At 38.9% G+C, this 22831-nt stretch overlaps 1 protein-coding gene across 4 annotated transcripts in view; it reads right to left on the bottom strand.

The window, feature by feature from the left end:
• Positions 1 to 22831, bottom strand: part of MAPK8 (mitogen-activated protein kinase 8) — a 140183-nt gene that overhangs the window by 89254 nt on the left and 28098 nt on the right. Inside the window, exon 2 of one of the 4 annotated variants that reach the window (XM_037142082.2) lies at positions 17964 to 18078. The exons of the other annotated variants lie outside the window; for them this stretch is intronic. The gene's annotated coding sequence lies outside the window, so the exon portion shown is untranslated. The remainder of the gene's footprint in view (positions 1 to 17963; positions 18079 to 22831) is intronic. 4 annotated transcript variants of the gene reach the window in all.

Below are 22831 nucleotides of genomic sequence, written 5' to 3'. Positions count from 1 at the left end.
TCCACCCGGGATCCAGATTACAGCTAGTATGCCTTTTGAAGATCTACAAGTAGACTTTACTGAAATAAGATCCAGCAAGGGCTACAAATACCTGTTAGTGTTTATATGTACCTTCTCAGGACGGGTAGAGGTATACCCAACTCAGACTAAAAAGAGTCAAGAAGTCACCAAGGCCCTTCTGAAATCATACCCTGGTATGGGCGGCCCCAGACTATTGGGAGAGACAACAGGTCAGCTTTTGTAGCAAAAATAATACAAGAACTGAGCAAGCATCTACAAATCAAGTAGATCCTACAAGCAGCATACCAACCCCAGAGCTCTAGAAAAGTAGAACTCATAAACAGGACCATAAAGACCACCCTAACCAAATTCCACCAAGAGACAGACAGGACTGCTCTGAATGGAGCTCTTGCCCTTAGTTCTGTTCCGGGTGCGAAACGCCCCGAACCGGGCTGGGTATACTCCCTTCGAGCTCCTTTTTGGGAAACCACAGCCAGTCTTACCTCTACCCCAGGAAGATTCATGAGTTCTAGGAGAAGCAGAACAGGGGGCCTTCCTGCACAGGCTAGGGAAAATTATAGCCCAAATACATAAAATAGCACTAAGCCGGGAACTCATTCCGCTGGCGGGAGGGGGCAGTGGCGGCTCAAGTTCCACTCACCACAGCCGGGAGACTACATCTGGGTAAAAGATTGAAAAAAAGTAAGCACTCCAGCCCATATGGACTGGTCCTTACCCAGTTGTCTTAACTACCCACACTGCCCTTAAAGTTGCAGGTCTCATGCCATGGATACACCACAGTTGGGCAAAATTCACTGCCCCCCACCAGAGACCTGAATGAGAGAGGTGGCAGACCACTCCAGACCCACAAGACCCTCTCCGGCTCAAGCTGCAGAAGACCTCTGTGACAAGAGGCAGACGATGGGAAGCTGCACCTGGCAGTTCCTACTGTGCATCAGCATCCCAGCAACTATGCTCAGAATCAGCCTGGTGACAGTCACCCCAGCAGATTGGAATGATGGCCAGCACTGGTCTATCTGGTCCTTAATGTGACATTTGGGTGCCTTTGCTGTTTTCCCACTAACACATGGGAAGGTTAAGACTACCGTTCACTATTATTATAATAGCGACACTTGGGTGGAAGGGGGGCCTCACCAACCTGGCATGCCAATGTGCACAGGGAGGACAGATGATAAAAGTAGGGGTCACATACTGGAAAAGCCCACCCTCTCCTTTTGTTGCCCATACCTTGGTACCTGCACGTTGCTCACAATGGGAGGGAGGCAACCCTCTGTGCCCACAGAGGGGCCACCTACTGGACAGGCATTCTGAGCTATTCCTCTAGTAGACTATGTCAAAGAATAGGATGAAGTGGAACCCAGGCATGCTGAACATACTTCCCTGAACCAGGGAGCTCAAACAGAGGAGGCAAACAGGATCAGGCCTTACGGTGCCACATAAACCAAGTCAGACACAATTTAACTTGCCCCAAGGCCCAGATGACCTATAAAGGACTCAACCTAACAGGGTACTTAGAGGCAGTCCAAAGATTCAGTCCCACAAAACAAGTAGAACAAGTAGTCCAAGGAGTTTACTCTCTCTACCATAATACTAGCCAGACAGCAGGTGGTTGATGCATCTGCTTACTCTTGACCTGACAGGTGATCATTGGGGTATCTACCCCCTCTAATTGTACCCCAACAGGGACACCCCAAGAGAACACCACTGTCCTCCTTGGGCCCATGGTGACTAGGGTAAGACTCATTAATACAGAGACCAACCTCACCTGCTTAACTCCCCAAGATGACCCCTCCAGAACCAATAAGAGCTGGAACCCTCACCGGGTATCAGTGTCAGTGAAACAAGACCCTTAGAAATAATGGGACTATATATATGCAACCCCCCAGGCTTTTCTTTCTACGCAACACTATGGCATACTGATGCCTATAGGCCAACTGAATAGGACTTTGCACATAAGTGTTCTTAACCCCAGATATCTATCTACACCACAGAAGAAGTAAGGAGTTATCTCTTCCCCAAATGGCGACAAAAGAAAGCTGTGCTAGCTGGCACACTTACAGGAATCAGTCTAGCAGCAGGAGTAGGCACAGGTGTAAGTGGGTTAGCAACCTCTGTGGGAGTTTATCATCAACTATCTCGAAGAATCAGTGAAGACATGGAATGAGTAGCAGACTTGCTCATGACCCTCCAGCAGAAAATAAACTCCTTAGCCAAGGTCACCTGACAAAACTGCCGGGCCCTTGACTTCCTTACTGATGAAAAGGGGGGAACCTGCATGTTCCTGGATGAGGAATGTTGCTATTTCATTAACCAGTCCAGGATAGTGACCCAGAAATTAAGAGAACTAAGAGAACACGTACAAAAGGCCAGGGCAGACTCTACTAGTTTCCTGGGGATGGGGCACCGAACCCTGGATACAGTGGCTCCTACCCCTGCTAGGACCCCTGCTCACTATCATAATAGGAATAACCCTTGGACCATGTATATAATACAGACCCTGGTCCAAACCACAGAGGCCATTGTGATCCAGAGAACCAACACATGGTTACTAGCCCTCCGAGAATATCAGGCCTTGAGTACTGAGGGAAAAAACACCTAATCCTAGAAAAGCAAAGTGATGCCTATGGTGATGCCCTCTAATATAGGGATCAAAGGGGGGAAAATGTAGGGGGAAAAGCCAAATGTCATTTTTTTAAAGCTGATGCAGTAACCCCTACTCTCGCTTCTGTAAGCCTGCCTGGTATGCCGAAACTGCAGACAACCACCTACCTGCCCCAGCAGCCTTGGGCAGGAAACCCTGCAAAAAGTGCTGCTGAGCAAGCTAAAAACCGATAGCTCCTCATTGCTCACCCTGCTTCTCCAGATGTATAAAAGGGAAATAAAATAGAAGCTCGAGGCCCAGACTTTGGGAGGCTATTCCTCTGGGCCCGCATGGGTCATAAAGTTCACTTCGTCACTCCCTGTCTCGCTTGAGTTATGATCCGGTCCCCGGTTTTCTGCAACAGTTTCAGTCCCTTGTGGTCAGAGAAAATGCTTAATATGGTTTCAATTTTCTTGAATTTGTTGAGGCTTGTTTTCTGTCCTATCATGTGGTCTATGTTTGGAAATGTTCCATATGCATTTGAAAAGAAGGTGCATTTTGCTTCTCTGGGATTAAAGGCTCTCTCTATATATATCAGTTCAGTCCATTTGATCTGGGGCATGGTTCAATGCCACAATATCTTTATTGATAGTTTGTTTGGAAGATCTACCCATTTTTGACAGTGGGTGTTAAAATCCATTACTGTAATTGTTTCCGTCTATGTCTTTCTTGATGTCCTCCAAGATTTTCTTTATGTATTTGGGTGCTAATATGTTGGGTACAAATATATTTACAATGTTTATGTTTTCATGATGGATTCTTCCCGAGTATTATGAAATGACCTTCTGTGTCTCCTTTTATAGCCCCTTTTTTGAAGTCTATTTTGTCCGACATGAGTATTGCTAACCTGGCTTTTTTCTGTCGTCTGTTTGTTTGGAGTATTTGTTTCCAGCCCTTCACTTTCAGTCTGTGTGACTGAACTTTTGTTCTGAGGTGGGCCTCTTGTGGGCAGCATATGTGTGGGTCATGCTTTCTTACCCATTCTGGTATTCTGTGTCTTTTGATTGCAGCATTTACTCCATTTACTCCATTGGTAGGTACTTATTCATTGCCATTTTTTTATACCAGTGTTCCTCTCTCTCTCTCTTTTCCTTCCTTTTGTTAAAGCAGTCCTTTTAGCATCTCTTGCAGAGCTGGTTTGGAGGAGGTGTATTCTTTCAAACTTCTTTTGTCTGGGAAACTCCTAATTTGGCCTTCCATCTTAATTGAGAGCCTTGCTAGGTAAAGTAGCCTTGGTTGCAGGCGTTTGGTTCTCATTACTTGAAATATTTCTTGCCATTCTCTTCTGGTTTGGAGTGTTTCCACTGAGAAGTCTGTAGCTAACCTTATGGGGGGCCCCCTTGTATGTTTCTTCCTGTTTCTCCCTTGCTACCTTTAAGATTCTCTCTTTGTCTTGGAATTTTGCCATTTTAATTATGATGTCTTGAGGTGGGCCTGTTTGGGTTCCTCTTGATTGGGACTCTCTGTGTTTCCTGGACTTGTATGACTTTTTCTCTCATCAAATTAGGTAAGTTTTCCATCATTACTTTTTTAAACAGGTTTTCTATCCCTTGCTCTTCTTCTCCTTCTGGTATCTACTATATGGACATTATTACTTGTTTCTTGTTGTCCTGCATTTCCCTTAATCACTCTTCATTCTTTCTGAGCCTCTTTTCCTTTTATTGCTCTTTCTGGGTGTTTTCTTCTACCTTGTCCTCCAGCTCACTGATCCGACGCTCTGCTTCATCTAACCTGCATTTGATTCCTTCTACTGTGTTCTTCAGTTTAGAAATTGTGTTCTTCATTTCCTCTTGGCCCTTGTTGATAGTTTCTATTTCCTTTTTCATGTTGATATAGTTTATGGAGAGTTCATTGTAGCTCCCCTGTAGTTTCTGGTAATTCTCTGTGAGCTCACTGAGCTTCCTGATAACCACTGCTTTGAACTCAGTATCTGATAGTTGACTTGCTTCTATTTCATTTAGCATTCTTTCTGAGGTATCCTTTCCTTTCATTTGGGGACTGTTTCTTTGTCTTCCCATTGTTTGTGAGACTCTTCTTGCAGCTGCTGCTTCTTAAATTGATCTGTATGACCCACTGCATTTATGATGTGAACTTCTATGGCAGGAGACCTGTGAAATTCAGTGGTGCAGTCTCCTTGATCTCCCAAGCTCGCTGGTCTTGGACTGTCATTTATGTTGGCTCTGTGTTTGTCTTTGGGTTTTGATTGTTGTTGGGTCTTTCTTTGGTGGGTCCTTCCCTCTAGCTGGTTAACTGAGGGTCACCCCTTCCACCACATCTTGTATTCTGTTGTGCAGGTGTGGACAGGTTGTGTTGAAGCTGAGTTTTCTCTGTGTATGAAGTTTTGAGTCTTCTCTTGCACCTGTTCAGTTGTTTGTTCTGGATAATTTCTCCACCATTTAGTTGTATTTTCAGATCAGTCCTGGACTGAGGTTAGTGTGGCTTCCACTCACTCCTTTGCCTTCTTCTGTTATTTGTTGATGGTTCCTTTGTTGATGTGTTTTCTCTTCCAGCAGGTACACTGGTGTTCACAGCTCCCACCTACTCGGGTCAGGGTCCATCACAGTCCAACTTGTCCCAGCCAGCATCCACAGTCTCAATGGGTGCACACCTCCCTGGTGTGTTTGCCACTTCATCCTCAAAAATCTTCATGGATACTCTTCATACAGCTGACCCTTGAACAATGTGGGAAGGTAGGGGCACAAACCAAATGCAGTCAAAAATCTGTATGTAACTTTTGCATTTGTATCAAAGAACAATTGGCCTTATATTCCTGGGTGTCTAGTGTAGTCTACTGACCTACAGGTCTGCCAATTCCACACTGTCTTCATTCTTCTAGCTATATAGTAAGTTGTATTCTTTATTTTTCAAAATTGGTTTAACTACTCCAACTCCTTTGACCTTCCAGATAAATCTTAGGATAATTTTTTCTATAGCTACAAAAATACCTTGCTGAGATTTTGATAGGGTTTTTATTAAAACTTATATTGTCTTTTGGGGAAATTAGACTATGCTAAGTATGTCTCTCCATTTACTTAATCTTAGATTTCATCAGCATTTTACTACTTTTAGTATACAAGTCCTATACATGTTTTGTTAGGCTCACATCTAAATATTCATTTTTCTGAGCAATTGCAAGTGGTATTGTATTCTTAATTTCTATTTCCATTCATTGGAAACACATTCATTGCTAGGGTATAAGTTAATTTTTGCATGTTGGATTTACACCTGTTATCTTGCTGAACTCAGTTATTAGTTGTACCATTTGTTTGCAGATTACTTGGGATTTTCTACATATATGATCGTGTCACAGACAAAACAGAAAGAGCTTTAATTTTCCTGTTCTAATCTTTATGCCTTTCCCCCTTGTATCTTATGCTCACTGGAACTTCTAATGATGATGAACAGAAGAATGAACATCCTCACCACCTTGTTCTCAATCATAGGAGGAAAGTATTCATTCTTTCATCAAGTATGACGTTAATTCTTAACTTTTCTGTACATGTTCTTTATCAAGCTGAGGAAGTTCCCCTGTATTCCTAGCTTTCTAAGAGTTTTAGTAATAAACAATATCCAACTCTGCCAAATGCTTTTTTTGCGGCAACTGATATAATTGTGATTCTTCTTCATTACGTTAATACGGGCAGTTATAAAATGACCTGTTTTCAAATATGAAGCCAACCTTGCATCCCTGAAAAAAAGTCATAGTATATAATTTTTAATATATTGCTGAATTATATTTATTTATACTTTGTTAAGAAATTTTCTTATTTATACTTATGAAGATTATTAATCTGTGGTTTTCTTTTTCTGATCTTGGTAGTAGCAATGTTTCATAAAATGAATTAGGGAGGGTTCCTTCATCCTGTATTTCCTGGCAGAGATTGTATAGAAGTAGTGTGAATTCTTAAACCATTTGGTAAAACACCAGTGAAACCATGTAGGTCTGGTTTTCATTTTAGAATGAAATTTAGTTTAATAGTTACAGGGCTATTCAAATTACCTATACTACATTGTGTGAGTTGTGGCAGCTTTTGCTTTCCAAACAATTCACTCACTACATTAAAGTTGCTTAGACTTACTCTTTGTTGGAAATTTCTATTTTTCATTTGTTTCTTTGTTTGTAATTGCTTGCTGAAATATTTTATGATGGCTATTTTAAAATCCCTGTCAGTCCTGGCTGGCATGGCTCAGGTAGTTGGAGCATCATCCCTTAATGGTCAGGGCACTTGTCCAGGTTTTGGGGTCAATCCCTGGTTGGGCGCATGCGAGAGGCAGCTGATCAGTGTTTCTCTCTTGCACTGATATTTCTCTCTCTCTCTCGCTCTATCTTGCCTGCCCGCTGTTAAATGAGAATAAAAACAAATTCCTTGTCAGTTTATTCTAACACCTGTGCTATCTTAATGCTGGTATAGATTGTCTTTTCCAATTTGAGTTAAGAGATTTCTGGTTCTTGGTATAAGACATTTTTAATTGAAACCTGGACACTTAAGGTATTATGTTATGATTTTCTACATATATGATCGGATCTTATTCAAATATTCTATTATAGCAGGCTTCCTCTGACTGTGCTCTGGTGGGGAAGGAGGACACAAAATTCATTATTGCCTGGCAAGGGTAGAAGTGCAGATTCCTCACATTAGGTTTTTACTGGCCACAGGTGAGGGAGGAAAAAAGGCAAAACTTGAGTTCAGGGTCCTCACTAATACTGCAGGCTAGAAAGAGTGTATTGTTACTGTTCCCCACATCACCTCCACTGATACCATGGGGGGAGGGGTTACCTTGTTATATCTGAGGAGGGTGAAGTCTAGATCCCCACCTGACTTTTGCTAATCAGGGTAATTTTTAATGTGTATTTGGCTGGAGTGGAACGGTTACTGTTTAAAAGTTCTGTCTTATTAAGCTATCCTTTTCCTGGTCCTTGGTTAGAGTAGACTTTTCTTGGGGCTTTTGTTTGTACCCTAAATTTCTGGGTTGCCAGCTTCTCCACATCCATTCTCATATATACGAGGCAATAAGAAAGCCCAAGATTTCTGCCATCATGTCCTAAGCCAATTTAACCTTCTGCTCCCACTTTTAGGACTCTTAAATTTGTTTTACACATTGTGTCAAGAATTTTTGCTCTACTTAGCAGAAGAAATAGGGAAAAAGTACATCTATTCCATCTTTCTGGAGGCAGAAGTTTCTGGAGGAAAGGTTTTCATTACTCCTCCCCACCAAGTTTCTCAAAGTATTTAGCACACTACCTTGTTTATAGCAGAAAATTTAATGAATTTATTTTAAATTTAAATTAATCTGCATTGCCATCATTTTTAAGTTTACTTCTTTACGGTTAGGCTTAGTAAAGAGGAGTGTGAGCATCTGTGTGAGTTGGAGTGTAGAGGGTTGTGTGTGTGTTAGAAAATTATGATCTTGAACTCAAAGAAATATTCCTAATTCATTTGACTCACATGGGTCCCAATAACTCTCCAAAACTTGATGATTTTATTTCACAAAATATTTAGAGTCAGTTTTCTAGAAGAAAATAACAAAGAACCTGAGGCTTGTATCCTGGCTGATTCATGAGCCAAACTGAGACAGCATACAGTAGTTAAGAGAGAGTGAGTTGAGCATAAGGAAATAAAGTAGGGAATCCACAGAAACACTGGCTTAAGCCATGAAACTAGGAGCTTCTCACAGGTTTACCTAAATCTCTAATATGGCTTATCTTGTTTTTCTCTGTATACTTTACTCAGAGATAAGTATGTTAAGGTCTCCCACTATGATCTATCAAAAAAATAAATAAATAACAAGAAACCTTTCTGTTCTGTTTACTGTTTTATGCCTTGAATTCTACCACATTTGATATTATTAACCTTGGTTTTCTTTACAATTTCATAGCCTTATAAAATATTTATGAAATTGTTTTTAATTTGTAACCTTTCTGCAACACTTTGCTTTAGGTGATTTTCTTTTATAAAACATCTACCTAGATTCTTTTCCTGATTCTATCTGGATTTCAGTGGGCTGAGAGAAAGAATAAGAGAGATGCAGGATCATGTCACAATCTTGCCAAGCATTCCTGAACTTCTACAGCATTTTAACTTCACCTGCCTTAGTAATTAAATGACAAGATTTTGGCATATTTACATACATGCGCTCTCTCCATGGACTGTAGGCATTTCAAAGGCAGAAAGGTTTTCATTACTCCTCCCCACCAAGTTTCTCAAAGTATTTAGCACACTACCTTGTTTATAGCAGAAAATTTAACGAATTTATTTTAAATTTTAATTAATCATGAAGATTAATCTGAGGCTAGAGAATATATCAACAATGAGATCCTAGCTACCAAGCCTCACAGTTTAGAAATGTACGGCCACTGACAATATATTCAGTTTCCACTCTTCAAAGCAGGAAAGAACAGAAGAATTACTTTGGTTAAGTACATGAGGAAAAACCAGTAACCAGTAGGAAACAACAGCCGATGGTCAATCTGGCAACAATTTTAAATAGGGTGTACCTCTTCAGGAATAAAGACAACAGGGAGTTATAAATAGTGCCAGAATATGTTAAGTTCAAAAGTAGCTCACAAAATCTGTGCAGTTTTAAAACGCATATAGAGAGGCAAACCTGTTCCCATAAACTCCCTAAGCTTTGTCTGGACCAAATTTTACTTATAATAACTGCCAAAGGTGACAAACTATAGTTGCCTCTAAATTATCTGTTGCATTGAGGAACCCATATTTAGAATAGATGCCAGTGACCTCTGTCTACTGTGATGCTGCTATATTTTACCACTTAATTTGCATACTTTAAATGTATCCTGGCTACATGGCAGAGACTAGGAAAACACCAGAAATGTGCTACGTTCAATGGGTAACCCAGCTAGGACTGAAATACTATAATGCCACACATCAAATATTCCAAGTTTGTAATTAAAAATTTTATAGCACGTATTTCCATATATATATATATATATTTGAGATTTTATTTATTTATGTTTAGAGAGGAAGAGAAGGAGAGATGGAGAGAAATATCAATGTATGGTTGCCTCTCATGCGTTCCCTGCTGGGAACTGGCCTGCAACCCAGGAATGTGCCCTGACTGGGAATCGAACCGTGATCTTTTGGTTCACAGGCCCACGCTCAATCCACTGAGCTGCACCAGCCAGGGCCCATATATTTTTATGTATGGCATTACCTTCTTTTTCTCTGCCTCCTTCACCTGTAGCTCCATACAGCCTTCTCTCGAAAATAGTAGTAATGAAAACCTATGAAAGCTGCATTACTTGCCATGTGAGGCAAGTTAAGACTGTAATCAACTGATGCTTTCACTTCATTCATGTTAGTCAACTGTTTTGGGAACTGGCTCTGGTAGCCACCATTTCAAAGAAAAGAATGAGATGAAATTAATCATGGCTGTTATTCCTCATTCCATAGAAAAATAAAATAGCCCTGGTCAGGTAACTCAGTTAGTGCGTCATCTCAATATGCCAAGGTTGTGGGTTCCAATCCTAGTCAGGAATCAATCAATACGTACAAGAATTAACCAATCAATGCATAACTCAGTAGAACAACAAATCTGTCTTTCTCCCTTTCCTTTCCTATCTCTAAATAATATAGAAATTACTGCCTAATCAAATGCCCACTATGAACCTCGTGGCATTCTACACCTTTGACCTGACCAAGGCCTTTACTCCTCTACCCTCCTAAACTTTTCTATGGAGCTATTAGAACTATAGCTCCAAATTATCCTATGTCCTCAAACATTTTTGCTAAGCATTTGCTTTTTTGTTTTGAATTAAACCTTATCTTTTCTCAAGATACCACTTTGCATGCTGCTCTCTCAAATGGTAGTATAGGTATGTTGCTTACTCCCCAAAGCTACCATACTTCCCAAACCCATATAAGTCACTTACACAAAAACTTTCTCCTTTAAAGCTCACATTATTCAGCCATAACACCCAGTTCCCCTCTTTGTTGCTGTGATCTACGAGCCTTGCAGTCACCCCCTCATTAGCTGAGGACTGCCACACTTGGTTAAAGTCTTCCCCTTTAAGTTCCTGCCATCATCCTGGGTGATATCAATATCCTTGAGACCAAACTCTCTAAAACTATGGTTTTCCAGTTTGTAATTAACATCCCTGTCTACAATAATTTACCTCTCTACCTAACCCTAGTCATCTACTCTCGTGGCCACTACCTGGATCTAGTCATCACTTGAAGCTGATCCACCTGTAGAAAACATATTTCTGTTATCCTACTGTAAACACAATCTCTTCTTCCAACAGCTTGCTTACAAACTACCCTAACTATGAACACTCTTTGGCCTCAGTTGGTCTTCTAGTACTTTAACTTTCTACCTTCCCCCACCTATCTTCCTTTTATATATTCATTTATTTTCCTAGGCAACTTAAAATTCCGTATTTTGTCCTGTTGAAAATACCCTTATGAATATCTTAACCTCCTTAAATTTCTGTCTTGCAAAGTCCCAAGACCTGATCAACTCGGCTTTTTTTTTTCTCCACTTATGCCCAAGTGCAAACAGAAAAAACACAACAGGACAGATACATACAACTATCATTTCATGATCAACCTCACTATGAGAACATAGAGATGCCCTTTACTTTCCACTCTCTACATTTCAAATTTTCTCCATTCTCCTCAAATTCTAATCTCTACCATTTCCTTCTCACAGAAGAGATGCCATCAAATAAGGATGGCACTCTCAATACCCTCCAATTTTGCTTTTGCCTCCAACAAACAGGTCTCTCAGGCTACCAATGAAGCATTTTCAAACAATTGAACTAGATCTTTCAGCTGTACCTGACATAATTAATCAATTAAATACTTGAAACATCCCCTTCCCTTCTGTGAAGTTGAAAAATGTCCTCCAAAGAAATCAGGCCATAATCTTTGGAACTAATGAATAGTATCCATTGAATGTGACATAGTACAAAATAGATATATTTGATTTAGTCCCTGGTTCCTACGCATAACTCCTAAAACCCTTGGACTCTCCAGAGAAGTAAAAAATTGTCTTTTATATACTGATGAGATGACTGGTAGCTCATAGGTAGCTTCAGGAGTGGTGCTGGTTTCTAGAAAGACCAAGAACAGATTAGAGGGTTAGAACATTCAGCCCTACCAGAACTAGAGACTGAGCTAATCACCAATGTCCAGTGATTTAATCACATATGCCTATATAATGGTACCTCCATAAAACCCCCCACATGATGGGGTTTAGAGAGCTTCCCAGCTGATAAGCACATCAAGGTGTTGGGAGGGTAATATCCCTATAGAGGGCACAGAAGCTCTACACATCCTTTCTCCCCATGCCTTGTCTTATACATCTCTTCCACCTGGCTGTTTCACAGTGGCATCCTTTACAATAAATGAGTAACACTATGTAAGGTGCTTTCTGAGTTCTGTGAGCTGTTTCTAGCAAATTCCCAAACCCAAGGGCAGGAGATGGGGGGAACCCCCCCACATCCCACAACCTGAATTTCATGGCTATTTGGTCCAAAGTACCCAGATTTGCAATTGGCATCTGAAGGAGGGATAATATTGTAGGACACCCAGTTATTGTCCAGAGTTGAGGAATTACTTGGTATGAGGGAAACCCGCACACACATTTGGTGTTAAAAGTGTTGTGTAGATAAAAACAGCTCAAAGTAAAGCTTTGGTAGATATGGTTAAATTAAGGGTCCTGAAATAAGATTATCCAGAATTATCCAGGTGGACCTTACACCAATCACAAATGCCCTTATATGGCAGAGAGAGATTAGACACAGAAAGAGAGAAGGCACTGTGATCACACAGTGACTGGAGTGATGTGGCCATAAATCAAGGAACACTGGCAGCCACCCAAAGATGGATGAGGTGCTGGAAGGAATGTGACTGCCAACACCCTGATTTCAACCCCATAGTTCTACTTATTTCAGATTGTGACCTCTAAAATTATGAGAGAATATACATTTCTGTTGGTTCCAGTCACTAAATTTGTGGTAATCTGTTAAAGCAGCCATTGGAAACCAATATTCTGTAGCTTTAATAATTCACTATCCTGGTTTACTGAAATCAGTTCTTTGGCTTCTTTAATGATTCATCATCTTTCCTACCTAAACATTTAAAAAGTGAACTTCTCTTTCTATATTCCTTTCCTCTGGCTAATTTCACCCACAAAAATTACCACTTCAACAAAATAAATCCAACTGTCTACTTTCAACTCTGACCTCTTCTACAGGATATTTCCATTTGGACGTGCCTCCAAATTCACCTCCAATTCAGTGTCTCCAAAAATCAAACCTGGTCCTCTCCTAGTGTTCTTTGTCTTAGCAAATGGTACTCTGCTCTCCAACCACACTAGCCTTCTCTTGGGTCCTTGGAATATGAAGGGTCCTTTCATAATAACTTCTGCATATGCTTCTCTGAGCTTAGACTGCTCTGCACATATTCTACTCACCCTACTTCCTCTTCTTGTTACTAAGCTCTTGCTCATCCTTCAAACCTCAAGTTTCTGCTTAGCTATCAGCTTCTAAAGCTTTGCCTGGCTCTCCGATCTAAATTGGGTGTCCTTATACACTTTCATGACAACATGCTCTTCTCCACTGTATTTATCAGAGTTCTGATTGTTCACTTTTGTGATTAGACAATTAACTCCAAAAAGGCAGGGGAATGCTTATTTTATTCATTCTGTGTGCTGAAAGCCTAAGTCTAGTGCCTGTCACATACAAATCACCAACTAATATTTGCCAACTGAACAAATGAAAAATGAAACCAATTATTTCAAATATGAGTGTCCTGGAAGTCACATAACCTTTCTTCCTTTACCTTTTACATGTAGTTATTGATGCTATTAACATGTTTTAACCCAGATCCACAAAAATATAGCAAAACTTTCCTAAATTTCAATGTCCATATTACCCATATTTAAAAAGAATTCGATGCTTTTAAAATAGTTCTTAAAGCAACTCTAAAGATCAAAATTAATAAAATGGACTTCTGCTTTTAGAATGGTGGAGTACTGGGATCAGATTTATCTCCTTTCAATAATTAGAAAGTACATAAAATATAATACTGTTACCAGACATTGGACAACCGTGAGTTGGGTCTCAACCCCTAAAAAAGGGAAGAAATTAGGGAAGCCATCTAACTGCCCTGCCATTCTGACTGGGTGCCCTTTCCAGATCACAATGCAGAAGGGGCCATACCACACAGAGAGTGTAACAGCTTCACTGAATTGATAAGGAGCTAGATGAGGAAGATGAAGGTAACTGGAATCTTGATGGCATAGAAGAAAGCTACTGACAGAATAAAGTACTCCAGAAATCACCACAGGGGTTCTCTTAGATCTTTGGCAGAATACTGATTTACATATGCATAAGGCAAAACTCTACAAGCCTTAAGCAAAGGACAGCTGCAAAGGAGCTGTAAGATGAACAATACCCAGAACTCATTCAGAAAGAAGGATGAAAATTACCAGAGACTTTTCTGAAATTGTGCATGTTAGACACAAGGACATTACAGCTTTAAAATGCTGGAAGATAAAAAACATCAATTCAAAAATGTGTATCATTTGCCTTTCTCATTCTCTCATAAATGTATAGTTTTCCAGAGGCTAAGAGACGTGTGATATCAAAACAGATTATTCTTTTCTTTTGGAAAATAGTTATTTTTTGTTAACTTGTAATTGGTTTATTATTTTGTAAGTAAGCTGATATTTTTAAAGTTCTTAATTTTTATTTCTAAGAAGGTAAATTTTGATAACCATAGCCAACAAAAAGAAAAATATATTTGAGATCCTCAATTAAGTTTTAAGATTGAGAAGACATTCCAAGAATGAAAGGTTTTGAGACTCACTGCTTTAAGAGTAGTGGTCCCATCAAATTAGTGTTCATTTGTGAGGTCACAAAACCTGTGTGAAAGTTTTCTATTACAAACTCAATTTCCCTAACAAATACATGGCTTTCTTATTATGTCAGTCAGTATAATACATATCTTTAAAAAGAATATGTCCATTTCATCTAAGTTGTTTAATTATTAGTATATACTTATGATACTCCCTTAGGCTGCAGCATACACAGAGATGTCTCTCTTTCACTTGAGATATAGATAACTTGTGGATGCTCTCTTTTTATACTGCTCGGTCTGTCTGGATAATTTTTTCCTCAAAATTATTAATTGCATAAATTTTGACACTCTAATACTTGACACAGATGGGTTTTGGTGATAGCCCTGTGAGTCCTTGTAACACAATAGCAATGGTGATTTAATGAAATATAACATTTAGAAGGTCTGCAGACCTCACTGAGCCAGTATTTTTCAAATGATCAGTGAATGGGCAAAAGTTCATTTAAATGCAAAATAGACCAATGGATTTGAATATAATAAAGTATGAAAATTTTATTTATATGATTCCATATTTCACAGTGCTGTTAAACTGTTGAATTTTCATGTAGTATAAAAGAGGAATCCAAATTATCTGTAAGATAACATGGGAAGTACACATAAGCACCTCTGCTGTGCAGAGGAAAGAAAAAGCACCTGTACAATATTGTTGTAATTGTACAACTGAGTTGTGAGCCACCTTATTATTTTTTACTATTGTTCAATTACAGTTGTCCCCATGTTCCCCCATTACTTTCCCCTGTCCTACCCACCCCCCACCTCCCACATTCAATCCTCTCCCCCAGTTGTCCATGTCCATGGGTCCTGTATACATGTTCCTTGACTTGCCCCTTCCCTTTCTTTCCCCCATTACCCACTTCCTCCCTCCCCTCTGGTTTGTCAGTTTGGTCTCTATTTCCATGTTTCTGGTTCTAATTTGCTCACTTGTTTGTTGATTAGGTCCCACGTATAGGTAAGATTATATGGCATTTGCCTTTTGCCATCTAGGTTATGTCACTTAGCATAATGCTCTCCAGTTCTGTCAATGCTGTCGCAAAGGGGAGGCATTCCTTCTTTCTTTCTACTGTATAATATTCCATTGTGTAGATGCACCATAGTTTTTTGATCCACACTTTTACTGATGGGCATTTAGGCTGTTTCTAGCACTTGGCTCTTGTAAATTGTGCTGCTATGAACACAGGGATGCATAAATTCTTTTGAATTGGTGTTTTGGAATTCTTAGGATATAATCCCAGCAGTGGAATTACTGGGTCAAAAGGCAGTTCCATTTTTAGTTTTCTGAGGAATTTCCATACTATTTTTCACAGTGTGAGCCACTTTTTAATGTAACATTATTTTTACTTGAAAGAACAACTGACAAACTATTAATTGGACTAGAAGACATTCTAGTAACTGGAAGAGATTTGCTTGAAAAGTGAACCTGTTACTTCATGGTAAGCAAATGATAACATTTACTTCTAATGATAAGATTCAAACTATCGACTGAAAACTAAAATTTTAGAAAATTTGTACTTGTCCCTTTGATCCCTGGCAGCTTCCCAAGATTTCTAATAACATGGTGATATTAACAAATAATTTTTTTGATATTATATAATGAAGCAGCTCTTAAATCTTTGGTCTTGGGACCCCTTAGGCTCTCCAAAGTTACTGAAGATCCCAAAGAACTTTTATTTATGTGGATAATATCATTATATACTATATTATACATTAAAACTGAGTTTTTGAAGATCTTTTAAACTTAATTAAAAATAAATATAACACAGCTATTATTACATGTTAATAATACTAGCATTTTAATGGAAAATAATCTTTTTATACTCCAGTGAGAAGAGTGCCACTATTTTACATTTTTACAAATCCCTTTCCTGTCTGGCTGAATTTCAGACAAGCTGTACTGTTTTATGTGTTTCTGCACTCACTCTGCTGCAACATCACAGGTCAGGTCATGTGGCCTCTGGAAACTCTTGAGAAGCATGAAAAAGGCATATAACATCTTAGTATTACTATAAAAAGTTTTGACTTCAAAGAACCCTTTAAGCCCCTTCCTGTATCTTCCACTGTTAGAAGGAAGTTAGGAGATGGTCATAAATCTTAGCTAAAGTAAGGTACAAAGACCAATGTTGCAAATCTCTTATTTTACAAAAATTCTTTATTAAGCAACAGATTTCTTTTAAGCATAATCTATTTTTAAGGCTTTATCCTTAATAAAATCAAAGCTGTTATCACTATTCTAGTCCCCAATTCAGGTATGTTAATACTACTTTTAAATCCCCTATACACATATACATGTATGTATGAGCCCATGTGTACAGCGTGTATACATAATCTCTCACACGTGCACAAAATATATGGGAAGAAATACAGCAAAATATTATTACCAAGACTATGGGTAATTTTGATATTTTTATCATTATTTTACTCCCCCCCAATATTCTATGTACACATATATGTTTTTGCATTTAATATTTGTTTATTTATTTAATCAATCCTCACCCAAGGACATTTTTTTCATTGTTTTTTAGAAAGAGAGGATGGGAGAGAGAGAAATACCGATGTAAAACAGAAGCATCAACTGGTTGCCACTTGTGCACACCTGGACCAGGGACTAAACCTGCAATACAAGTATGTGCCCTGACTGGGAATTGAATCCACAACCCATCAGTGAAGGGACAATACTCCAACCAACTGAGCCACACTTGCCAGGGTTGCATTTAATTTTTCGAAAATAAATGGATAAATGCTACCCACTACTCTCTTCCTTTCATTAGCACTGAATAACATCTTTTCAAAAGAAGAAGAGTGTCCTAACCCTAGGGAACCAGCAGGCCTTAGTAACTACAAGGAGGCAGAGAATAAGGAGAAAACAACATCAGGAAATAGCATATAGTGGACCTCATGCTGCTATATAAAAAAACTAAAATTTAGAATTGTGATGTGAGAATCTAGGATTCCCAGTAAAATATATTCTCAAAAAATAATGATCTGTTTTACACAGTGCTGCCAGGTACTGTGTACACAAACACACTCATTAAAAATATTTAGTTGTCTGTAACTTAAGTGTTTTTACTTACTCTCCTTTGATCTTACCACAGAATATAGTATTTTAAAATTCCTACTCTTAAGTGGACTTAAACTTTTTTAAAAAGGAGACATCAATCTTTTTGGAGATTATCACAATTCATAAAAATGGCTCTTAGCCAAAAGAACTGCAGCAAAGGGCCAATAACTCAGAGCAATGACATACAAGTTCTGAATCCTTCCAATGAGGGATCTCAAGAACTCTATTACTTAAATAACTGGTGTCTACAATGCTACATCAAGGAATGAGGATGGGACAAGTGGTACCCACTATACCATAATTAACATGAAGAGAGGGGGAGAACATGATGCGGGATCATAACAACCCTTTCACCTACCAGTAGAGAGGGAGCACAAAGCAGTGGTTAAAATTCAGACTCTGGAGCAAAATGTGTGGATTCAGATTCTGGTCCTACGACCCAGGGAAGTATTTATCTGCCTCAGTTTCCCCATCTATAAAATGAAGCAGAGGGTAGAATAATAAATAATGTATACCTACAAGGCTGTTACAAGGGTTAAATGTATTAGTATTTTAAAGTGTGGCACATAGGAAATACTTGCAGAAGAAAAGGAAAAAATGCTTAAGTTAGAGTTCAAACACTTTAAAAATAAATGATAAAATAATTGTAGAGATGCATAGAAGCCAAATCAGGTAACTGAGAATACTGTATACTCAGTTTTCTTAGCAGAAGTCCACACTGCTAAAGTACAAATCACTTTCAGGGACTTCACAGAAGAGTTTGGCTATATGTAATTTAAAATATATGTAATTTAAAATGTCTTTATTCCTATGTAAGCTGAAAAGGAAAATGTTTTGTTTTTGAAATAAGGAGGTACACATTCAATAACAGCATGGACAGGAAGCCTCAGTTGCTTTGTAGACTACCAAACAAAAGCAAAAATGCTGATCCTGTGCGCCAAATCTGTTCAAAGTCTGAATGAAACGAACAATTATGTAAAATTAAGATTAAAACCAATTCCTAAAGAAATGGAGTGTCTGAGGCTGAAGAAGCTTAAGTACAAGCTGAAATGCTGTCTGCCATCATTTTTTTCCTATTCTGCCAGAAATCACGGAAGCACTCAATGACCAACCAGATCAGATCAAAATGATACAGCAGTCATTCCAACAAATTCCCACTGGTCAAACCTGGGACAACATGAGCACCAAAAAGAACGTAATAATTGACACCTAAGTTTATCAAGCAGAAAAAAAATTAGAGCAGAAATCAATGAAAGTGAAAATAGGAAAATAGAGAAAAATACTCAATGAAAACAAAACCTGTTTTTTAAAAAATATAAATACATTGATAAACCTCTATCTAGACTGAGTAAACAAAAGAAGACAAATTATCAATATAAAAAATGAAAGAGGGGCCATCATACTGATTGCAAGTAAATTAAAAGAATAAAGAAATACGATTATCAAAAATTCTATGCTCACAAATCTGACTACTGAGATGAAACAGACCAGTTCTGTGAAAGACACAATCTACCAAAATTCATACAAAGAGAAATAGATAATCTGAATAAGCCTATGTCTATTCAAAAAAATGAATCAGCCCTGGCTGGTGTAGCTCAGCGGATTGAGCGCAGGCCTGCGAACCAAAGGATCGAGGTCCGATTCCCAGTCAGGGCACATGCCTGGGTTGCAGGACAATTTCGGCTGGGCACGCACGAGAGGCAACCATAAATTGATATTTCTCTCCCTCTCTCCTTCCTTTCCCCTCTAAAGATAAAATAAAATCTTTTAAAAAGTTTAAATAAAAATAAATACATTGAATTAACAGTTATTAATCTTTCCAAACTGAAAACACCAGGCCCAAATGGTTTCACTGGTAAATTCCACCAAACATTTAAGGGGGAGAAAAATGATATCATATCTCTATAATCTCTTATAAAAAATAGAAGCAGAGCAAACACACTGTACCTTCTTCTATGAAGGCAGCATTATCCTAATACAAAATCAGGTAAGGACATTACAAGAAATCTTCAGAACAGTATCTCATAAACACAGACGCAAAAATCTTCAACAAAATATTAGCAATCAAATCCAACAATGTATAAAAAGAATTCTATACCACAACCAAGGAGGACATATCAGGTATGCAAGGCTGGTTCTAAAGTCTATTAATGTAACCCACCAAATCAACAGGCTAAAGAAGAAAAATCATGATTATATCAATGGATGAAGAAAAAAGCATTTGACAAAATCTAACACCGTTCATTATAAAAACTCTCATAAAACAAGAAATAGAAGGGAATTTCCTCAATTTGATATGGAACATCTGCAAAACAACCAACCAAACAAACAAAAAACAACCCCAAACCCTATAGTTAACATTATACCTAATGGCAAGAAACTTGATACTTCCTGTATGTTCAGGAACAAGGCAAGAATTTGAACAATTCTCTCACCACTCCTATTCAATATCATACTGGAAGTTCTAACTACTGCAGTAAAACAACAAGAGAAAATAAATGGTATAGAGATTGTGAAAGAAGAAATAAAACTGGTTTTGTTCACAAATAATATTTTATGTAGGAATTTAAAAAAAAATCAACAAAAAAACTTCCACCTTGTTGATAGTTGTTTCCATTTGGGTGTGAGTTAATTCTGATATTGCTATACAGTTGTTTCCATTTGGGTGTGAGTTAATTCTGATATTGCTATACGTGTATACTGTACATAGTGGAATAGAATAATTATCTAATGGATAACTGAATGGCATATGGTAAGAGGCAGTTTTTTCACAGTTGAAGGAAGGATGCCAGAAAGACTGACATGGCAATGGATTGAAGTTGAAGATGGTTAGGAACTCACATTTAGCTTAATACAGACATAGATGGTTACAACCAGAAATATTTATAGATATGTGTACAGACATATGTGTGCTAATATATATACACTCAATCTTTGCTCTGCTGAGAGTGCCTAAACAAACTACATCCCAGTAACAAGCACAACTAGCACCCAGATCTTGGATCTAATACTATTTAAAAAAAAGAAAGAAACAGGGCTCCTTGGAGAAACAGTTGATTCTAGGACAGGGGCAGCAAATATAAAAGATGAACTGGGAGCATCTTACAGTGTCATAAAGTAAGAAAGTCCTCAAAAACTGGCACACATACACACACACAAACAATACTCATTTTGACACAGTATGTCAAATGGACACAGGAGCCAAAGGAAAGTTCTCAAAAGGTGAAAGCTGGATCAATCTGAGCAATAAAATAAAGTAGGTTTGGATTATAACTCAAAATATAAAATACATATCCATGACTCTGTACTGATAATAACTGAATAAATTAAAAAATGGAGAAGAGACAAATCTCTCATGGGGAAGGTTTCCAAATAATTTATGCTCTCCACTCTCAGAGAGGGACAGCATAACTCCTTAGTTAATCTTCAAGTGCAGGGTGAGGATGGGGAGAAAGGAAGTAACTTTATAGTGGTGAAATGTGACAAACACTACACACTACCTTAGCCAGGTGATCAAAGTCAACATCAATAATCAAATTATGACTTCCGCCAAGATGGAGACATAGGTGGAGGAACCACCTTGCCTCTGTGCACAACCAAATCTAAGAACAACTATTTTTAACAACAATCACAACCAAGCCACACGGAAAATCGACAATACGGAGTCCAAAGACAACTAAATGCTCAGCTAAACTGGTAAGAGAAGCGAAGCCAGCAGTGGAGCAGGTGAGCAAGAAAAAATTCCCGGGTGGTGCGCCGCGCGCAAGCAGCCGAAGGCACTGATCGCGAGCTAGCTACCGGAGCGCACAGGGAAGAGGCGAGGCGGGCTGTCTGCGGTGGTCGGTAGGTCAGCGCATCTGCATGCGGAGAAACCAGTGAGAAGGGAAGCCTGCACGGGGCAGCAGGCTCACACAATTCTGCTCACACAATTCTGATCGGATAAACAAGCCCGGGGCGAGACTGGACGGGCTGGGCTAGCGGAGAGGACTGCCATTGCTCCCTCTCTGACCACGCCCCCACACACAGCGTCACAAACCAGCGACCTGGGTCGCCCCGACCTGGTAACAACTAAGGCTTCGCTCCGCTTACTTAACAGCACGAATGGACCAAAAATGGCTCTAGGACAACTCAGAGCCCCAGAACCGATAGATCTAAGCAATGAAGAAATAGCCAGTCTTTCAGATACACAGTTCAAAACACTGGTTATCAGGATCCTTACAGAACTGGTTGATATTAGTCACAAATTAGAGAAACATATGGAAGCTAAACTAATTGAAATGAATGGTAATACAAAGGAAACCAATAGTAATGGAAAGGAGACTGGGACTCAAATAAAGGGAGTGGACCAGAAGGAAGAAAAAATGATCAAACAGAAAAGAATGAAGAAATAAGAATTCAGAAAAATGAGGAGAAGCTTAGGAACCTCCAGGACATCTTTAAACGCTCCAACATCCGAATTATAGGGGTACCAGAAGGGGGAAAGGAACAGCCACCAGTGGAAAACTTATTTGAACAAATAATAAAGGAGAATTTCCCCAATCTGGCAAAGGAAATAGACTTCCAGGAAATCCAGGAAGCTCAGAAAGTCCCAAAGAAGTTAGACCCAAGAAGGAACACACCAAGGCACATCATCATTACATTAGCCAAGATTAAAATGAAGGAGAGAATCCTAGAAGCAGCAAGAGCTAAGGGGACAGTTACCTACAAAGGAGTTCCCATCAGAATGTCAGCTGATTTCTCAAAAGAGACCTGACAGGCAAGAAGGGGCTGGAAAGAGGTATTCCAAGTCATGAAACACAAAGACCTACAACCAAGATTGCTCTACCCAGCAAAGTTTTCATTTAGAATGGAAGGACAGATAAAGTGCTTCTCAGATAAGACCAAATTCAAGGAGTTCATCATCACCAAACCCTTAGTATATGAAATGGTAAAGGGACTTACCTAAGAAAAAGAAGATAAAAAAGATGAACAGTGAAAGGACAGCAAACTCAGTTAGTAACAACCACACCTAAAACAAAAGCAAACTAAGAGGACAGCTAGATCAGGAGTGGGAACATAGAAATGAAGATCTCAAGGAGGGTTAGCAACAGGGGAGTGGGAGGAGGAGAAGGGGAAAGAAGATACAGAAAATAAGTAGCACAGACAGTAGATAGAAAATAGATAGGGGGGAGGGTAAGAATAGTAGAGGAAATACAGAATCTAAAGAATTTGAGAAACGTGTTCATG

The sequence above is a fragment of the Artibeus jamaicensis genome, unplaced genomic scaffold (assembly GCF_021234435.1).
Source record: "Artibeus jamaicensis isolate MK-2021 breed Jamaican fruit bat unplaced genomic scaffold, CSHL_Jam_final contig_332, whole genome shotgun sequence".
Lineage (NCBI taxonomy): Eukaryota > Metazoa > Chordata > Mammalia > Chiroptera > Phyllostomidae > Artibeus > Artibeus jamaicensis.
The sequence above is the reverse complement of the archived record's forward strand: the minus strand, read 5'-3'. Positions and strand labels throughout refer to the sequence as shown.